This window comes from Penaeus monodon, chromosome 39 (genome assembly GCF_015228065.2).
Source record: "Penaeus monodon isolate SGIC_2016 chromosome 39, NSTDA_Pmon_1, whole genome shotgun sequence".
In the NCBI taxonomy this organism is placed as follows: Eukaryota; Metazoa; Arthropoda; class Malacostraca; order Decapoda; family Penaeidae; genus Penaeus; species Penaeus monodon.
The window spans coordinates 22,631,777-22,639,195 of NC_051424.1; positions in this window are offsets into that span (position 1 = coordinate 22,631,777).

The following is a 7,419-nucleotide window of genomic DNA, read 5'->3' on the forward strand; positions in this document are numbered from 1 at the left end:
GAAACAGGCGTCGCGGGGGAGGCTCGGGGCAAGGGGGGGGGGAGGTGGCGGTGTTTGCACAGCAGGAGCCCGATATTTCTGGGTCACGGCCTCGCGGGTCCGTCAGCGCTCGGATTGTCCTGCATCTTAATTTTCTGTTAGATGCCTCTCTCTCTCTCTCTCCCTCTCTCTCTCTCTCTCTCTCTCTCTCTCCTCTCTCTCTCTCTCTTTTCTCTCTCCTCTCTCTCTCTCTCTCCTCTCTCTCTTCTCTCTCTCCTCTCTCTCTCTCTCTCTCTCTCTACCCCCTCTCTCTCTCGCTCTCTCCTTCTCTCTCTCTCTCTCTCTCTCTCATTTTGTAGGTCGTCTCACGTGCGTTTTCTTTTGATTAAATCCTAGGTGGATTGCGTTGTTTGTTACTCTTGCTAGTGTTGCCGTGTGTTTTTTTTTTTCATCTTCTTTGTCTAATAATGAATTTATTTGTTTGTTTGTTTATTGACTGTTGTCATCAGTTATAATAATAATAATAATAATAATAATAATAATTTTTATTATTATTATTAACTATTGTTGTTGTTGTTATTGTTATTGTTATTATTGTTATTGTTATTATTATTGTTGTTGTGTTGTTTTAGTTGTAGTTGTTATTGTTGTTGTGTTGTTTAGTTGTAGTTGTTATTCTTGTTATTCTTATTGTTATTAATGTTAATATGATTATTATCATTGCTGACAGCGCCAACTTTATTATCACAGTGAGGTCGAATATCCTGTCAAACAAGAACGCTGACCAACCACTCCCGGGAGGTCATTTGCCCCTTTCTCTCCTTTCTCTTTCCCTTTTCCTCCTGTTCCCCATTCTGCCTCTCTCAAGCCCCTTTCTTTCTTCCCTGTTCTCTCCCTCCTTTCTCCTCCCTCAACCTTTTCCTCACTTCCCCTCGCATTGTTCAACCCCTCTCTTGCTTCTTCTCTTCGCTCTCCCCTTCCATCCTCTCTTCCTGTTCTACCTTTCTGTCGCTTCTTCACTTATCTCTCTCCTCTTAACCTCTCCCTTCATCCCCCTTTTCTTGTTCGACTTCTCCCTCTCTTCCTGTTACTTTCCAATATGCACCCCGTTCCTTCCATTTTTTTCTTTCTTTTTTTTAATGATACATTTTCTTATACCCATACCCTCTCTCTCTCTCTCTCTCTCTCTCTCTCTCTCTCTCTCTCTCTCTCTCTCTCTCTCTCTCTCTCTCTCTCTCCCCTCTCTCTCTCTCTCTCTCTCTCTCCCCCTCTCCCCCCCTCTCCCTCCTTTCCTCCCTCCCTCCTCCTCCCTCCTCCTTCTTCCTCCTTCCCTCCTTCCTCCCTCCCCCTCTCCCTCCTCCTCCCTCCCTCCTCTCTCTCTCTCTCTCTCTCTCTCTCTCTCTCTCTCTCTCTCTCTCTCTCTCTCTCTCTCTTATCTCTTGTTGTGGCTTTATCTCTATGTCTATCTCTCTTTCTTTATCTCTCTCTCTTTCCGTTTCCACGTCTCTCTCCCTCCTTCCCTCGGATGCCGCATAATTCATCATGGAAGCATGTTGCGAGTCACTGTTCTTGTTTATCGTTGTCTTCTCTGCCTTTGTTTGCGTGCGGGCGTGTTTGCTTGTCAGGGAGAATGTAAACAGCAAATTACAGCTTCCTCATATTTTTATTTCTTCGTCTTCTCCTTTTTTCTGTCTTTCTCTCTTTTTTTTTCTCTCGTTCTCTATTTTATTTCTCGTTTCTCTCGTTTTTGTTCCTTTAATTTTTTTTCTTTATTTTGAAGGGTGGGGTTAGGGGGTAGGGGCTAGGGGGCGACGCAGACATAAAGTGAAAGACGAAACCTTCCTCGAACCCTCATCCTCGAACCACCATCCTCGAACCCTCGTCCTCGAACCCCGTCCTCGAACCCCCATCCTCGAACCCCCATCCTCGAACCCCCGTCCTCGAACCCTCTCCTCGAACCCTCGTCCTCGAACCCCCATCCTCGAACCCCCATCCTCGAACCCTCGTCCTCGAACCCTCGTCCTCGAACCCCCATCCTCGAACCCTCGTCCTCGAATCCGCCTCCTCGAACCCCATCCTCAACCCTCTCCTCGAACCCCATCCTCGAACCCCCATCCTCGAACCACGTCCTCGAACCCTCGTCCTCGAACCCTCGTCCTCGAACCCTCATCCTCGAACCCCCATCCTCGAACCCCCATCCTCAAACCCTCCTCCTCGAACCCCCATCCTCGAACCCCCCTCCTCGAACCCCCATCCTCGAACCCTCGTCCTCGAACCCCCCTCTCGATCTCCTCCTCGACCTCTGTCCTGACCCACTTCCTTCGAACATCTCGCATCCTCGCCCTCTGTGGGGTGGGGAGGAAGCCAATCCGGACCCCGATCCTCGAATCATGAGAACCAGAATTCATCGGAACCACCCAACCTCATCGACCCAGTGCCGAAGATCGGAAACCCAGAACCCCTGGGCTCGGACTCGTGTGAACCCGAACCATCCTCGAACTGTGACCCCATTCGGAACCCCATCGAACCTCGTCGGAGTGACCCCATCGCAAGCCTCTCAGATGTGGACGGACTGCATTAATGAGGGGGGGGAGGGTGGAGGGGGGGGAGGGAAGGCAGGAAGGAGGGGGGAAGGAAGGCAGGAGGGAGAGGGGAAGGAAGGCAGTAGGGAGGGGGGAGGGAAGGCAGGAGGGGGGGGGAGAAGGGGGTACAGATCATCTTAGGAAATGAGGAGTGATTGAGTTGTTCGACATTCGCGCGAGGCGTAGGAGGCGGTAGGGAGGGAGGAGGCGGGAGAAGGGAGGGGGGCAGGGAAGGGAGAGGGCAAACGGGGTAGTAGAAGGACAGAGAGGAAGGGAAGGAAGAGGGAAAGAAAGTAAGGAGAGGGAGGGGAGGGGAAGAGGAGGGGAAAGGGGGAGAAGAATCATCTAGGAAGAGGGGAGGAAGGAATGGCGATGGGTCCGAGATGCAAGAGGAGGGGGAGGGGAGAAGGGGGGGGGGGCGAAGGAGGGGCAACGGTATTGTTACAGATGGATTGCATGATTAAGAGCGTAAGAACGTCCAGGAGGAAGAATGAAGTGTGAGAGTGTAGAGATTGTGGGTCCTTGAACTGGGGAAGACGATCGGCCCTCTACACGGTACTTTACTTTATCCGCTCTCTTATTCGAGATTATGAGGGTGAAGGGGATGTGTAAAATGAAGCAATCGGTGTCTGTCTTCTATAGTTGTACTGCAAAGCGTGCCGTATTCTTACAGATTTTCCATTCATATTAAATTATCGGCTTTGAATGATAATTGCTATCTTATATAATTGATTGTGGGGTCCTTGAACCTGCATGCACCCCCACCCCCTCCCGCCCCTCCTCCTTCCCCCGTACTTTACTTTTTCCCGCTCTCTTATTCTCAATTTCTGTGGGTGAGGGGGTCTATGTGTAGAAATCTGAAGCAATCGGCCTGTGTCTTTCTATATGTCTGTATCTGTCTATCTATATTGCGATATATATATATATATATATATATATATATATATATATATATATATATATATATATATATACATATGTATGTACATATATGTATATAAATATGCATATATATGTATATATATACGTATCTATATACAGAAACACACACACACACACACACACACACACACACACACACACACACACACACACACACACACACACACACACACACACACACACACACACACACACGCGCGCGCGCGCGCGCGCGCATGCATTCAAATATAGAACATACACACTTTCTCTCTTATCCATCTTTATCATTTCAACTATATGTCGATCCATTCATCTGCCTGTTTGTCTGACTCTCTTAATTATTTGTCAAATTGTCCGTCTCTTCTTTTTCTGTCGCCCAATTTGGTTTTTCCTCCATCCGGCGTGTCCTTAAGAAAACTTTCAAGACATCAGAGAGGATTTGGCTTCCGCGCAAAAACTTATAAGCAGATCAAGGAATGTTAACCCCTCTACCCCCCTCCCCCTCCCCCTCCCCGCCCTTCTCCTCTCTCCTCTCTCCTCTCTCCTCTCTCCTCTGTGCTTCTCATTTTTACTTGAAATGGGTATGGGAGGAAGAGATGGGTAGATGGTGAGAGAGGGAGGGGGTGAGAGGGAGAACGAGAGGGAAAGAGAGAGTTAGATGGAGAGGGAGAGGGAGAGGGGGGTGGGGAGAGTGAGAGGGAGGGAGAGGGAGAGAAAGAGAAAGAGAGAAAGAAAGAAAGAAAGAGAAACAGAGACTGAAACAGAGACAAAGAGAAGGACAGAGAGGGAGGGAGAGACAGAAAGAAAGAGAAAAGGCAAGGGAAAACGGATGTAATGACCCGAGAAAGGGAAAGCGGGTGTGGCAAAAAGGGTCTATTTTGCCTTGTTAAACTCGCCGTAGCTCAGCTGATGGCCGGTCGCACCGTTCCGCCTTACGTCACATACGTGGATAGGAAATCGAATGATAGATTGGAGTTCATTACGTAACATTTCTGTTGTTGTTTTCCTGTTTGGGTCGGTGTTTGTGCTGTTGCTTGATATTTATTTACTTTTCCCCCACGGAAAATTCTTTCAGAGTTTAAGTAGATTACTTCCTCTCCTCAACCCTTCACCGCGCATGTGTGACCTGCCCCTGACCTGCAGCGCGCAGGTGTACGTACAGGTGTTTGTGTAGCGGCGTTGCAGGTGCAGCGAGATCAATACCAATGGCGACCGTGGGTGGGTGGGTGTGCGCCTCACCTGTGTGTGTGTGTGTGTGTGTGTGTGTGTGTGTGTGTGTGTGTGTGTGTGTGTGTGTGTGTGTGTGTGTGTGTGTGTGTGTGTGTGTGTGTATGTGTGTGTGTGTGTGCGCGTGCGCGCGTGTGTGTGTATGCGCGTGTGTGTGTCCGTCGCTGTCCTTGGTGTCATCTCTCATTACCTTTGTATCGGTACACGGCAGCCTCTGTTTCCTGGCGTGGCACTCTTTCTCGTCTCAAGGTCGTTTCAGGTCGTCTCAGGTCGTCTCGTCAGGGAGGAATCAGGTGTGGGAAAACGAAGATCTCGTTTGATTTTGTGCTTTGCTGTGTTTCGCTGTGTGCTTGGTTGCTTGTGCTGCCCTGGTTCTGATTTTATATTTCTCTCTCTCGTCTCTCTTTTCTCCTTTCTCCTTCTTCTCTCTGCTCTTTCTCTCCTCTCCTCTCTCTCTCTCTCTCTCTCTCCTCTCTCTCTCTCTCTCCTCTCTCTCTCTCTCTCTTTCTTCCCCTTTCTCTCTCTCCTCTCTCTCTCTTCCTTCTCTCTTCGTCTCTCTCTCTCTCTATTCCTTTCTCTCTCCTCTCTCCTCTCTCCTCTCTCTCTCTCTCTCTCTCTCTCTCTCTCTCTCATCTCTCATCATCATATCTCTCTCTTCCATCTCTTTCTTCTTCTATCTATCTCTCTATCTATCTATCTATTACTATTATCTATCTATCTCTCATTACATATCTTTCATATTTATATAAATATCATATATTTATCTATATATCTATCTATATACAGAACACATCACACATCTACACACTACTATCATCTACTACATTTTATTATATATATATATATATATATATATATATATATATATATATATATATATATATATATATATATGATTTTCCCCTTTTCTCTCTTTCATTCCCTTCGTCTCCCATTAATACGTTCACAAACACTCTCTCTTTGTCCATCTTTTCTATTATCTTTTTCCTCCTCACCCTTTTATCCATGTCACGTCTGTTATGATAATTCACTGTGTTATGTATGAGTAACTTTATTAAATATTTTGTGTAACAATATGTGATGTAAGTGTTACAAATTTAATTTATTCCTGTATGTGTTCCACGTTGCGCGAGAACTACCCTTTGAATTGAATAATTATATTTGGCAATTTACTTCCATTCTCTGCTTAACGCTATTTGTGAAATATACTTAAGACACGCTGAGCGTTTACAGTTATCTAATTATATGGAAATCGAATAAAATTACATTACATGCATTTTTTGTGTGTGATGATATAAACGCCTATACAAAGGATCTGAATAGGTTGTGTTGTTAAAAATGGATATCCGGACCGTAGAGTTTTGTCTGGGGTAACGCAATAAACATTCCCCGTTCCAAATTATCTTCGCAGTCACGGAATTTACACTTCACCATAAACAACAACAACAACAACAACAACGACAACAACAACAAAAACAACAACACAGAAAATCAAAGGCACCATAAACACGACAGAAAATTGGAAAATTACAGCTCGTACATTTTTTTTTTTTTCGAGAGTAATGACAGCGCGTGTCTAGGGAACCGTCAGAACGCCCGGAGACAATTTCCTGGGCGATATCGCAAAGTCCCCAGTCCATTTTCCCGGCGAGGCTTGCGTTCCGGCCAATCAGTGCGTGTCAGCGAGGGGCAGCTTGCAATGTTGCCAGCGGGAGAGGAGGAAGAGGAGGAAGGCACAAGGCGGCCGGGGAGGAAGTGGGTTTGGGTGCTGGTTGCATAGCTGTTTGTGTGTGTGAGGGTGAGGGTGAGAGTGAGAGTGAGAGTAAGAGTAAGAGTAAGAGTAAGAGAAAGAGAAAGAGTGAGAGAGAAAGAGTGAAAGAGAAAGAGTGAAAGAGAAAGAGTGAAAGAGAAAGAGTGAAAGAGAAAGAGTGAAAGAGAAAGAGTGAAAGAGAAAGAGTGAAAGAGAAAGAGTGAAAGAGAAAGAGTGAAAGAGAAAAGAGTGAAAGAGAAAGAGAGAGAGAGAGAGAGAGAGAGAGAGAGAGAGAGAGAGAGAGAGAGGAGAAGGAGAGGGAGGGAGGGGAGGGGTATTCTTGTGGCTCTCGTCTCCAGGAAAATACCTTAAGACTTACACATACTTATAACTCAACTTTGCATATATATCTAGTCCTTCGTGCCACAGCAAGTGTTTGTATGCGCGATTGTGGCAGGGTGTGTTTCTGTCATGCGAAAATGCCTGTTTGCACGCGACCATACCCGCGCCCGTACTTTTTAAAAACATTTGTTTTCTATTCTTATATAGTTTTATATCACTTCCGTATGGGTATTTAATTTGCTTTTTTTCTCTGTTTTTCATTTATTTTTATTCTTATTTTTTTATCTGTTTATTTTAGTTTATTTATTTATTTTTATTATTATTATTATTATTATTATTTTAGGCCGGAGTGCAGTTTTGGGAGTTAGTTTTTGCAAGTCCAAAATTGACAGTAATCACGGGCCCCGGATGTTGTTTCATCGAGTTGGGGATTTTTTTTCCGGCGTTCCAGTAACTGTTACGAGGTATATGGCGGGACCCGATGAACACTTGCAGTTAGGTGTTGTAGGTCGATTCCCTTTCCCTTTATCCCCTATTCCCTCACTACCCTATATTCCCAAAACCAAGTAGCCTCCCCTTCCTTCCCCAAGGCCCACTTCCCTTCCCCTCCCCTCCCTC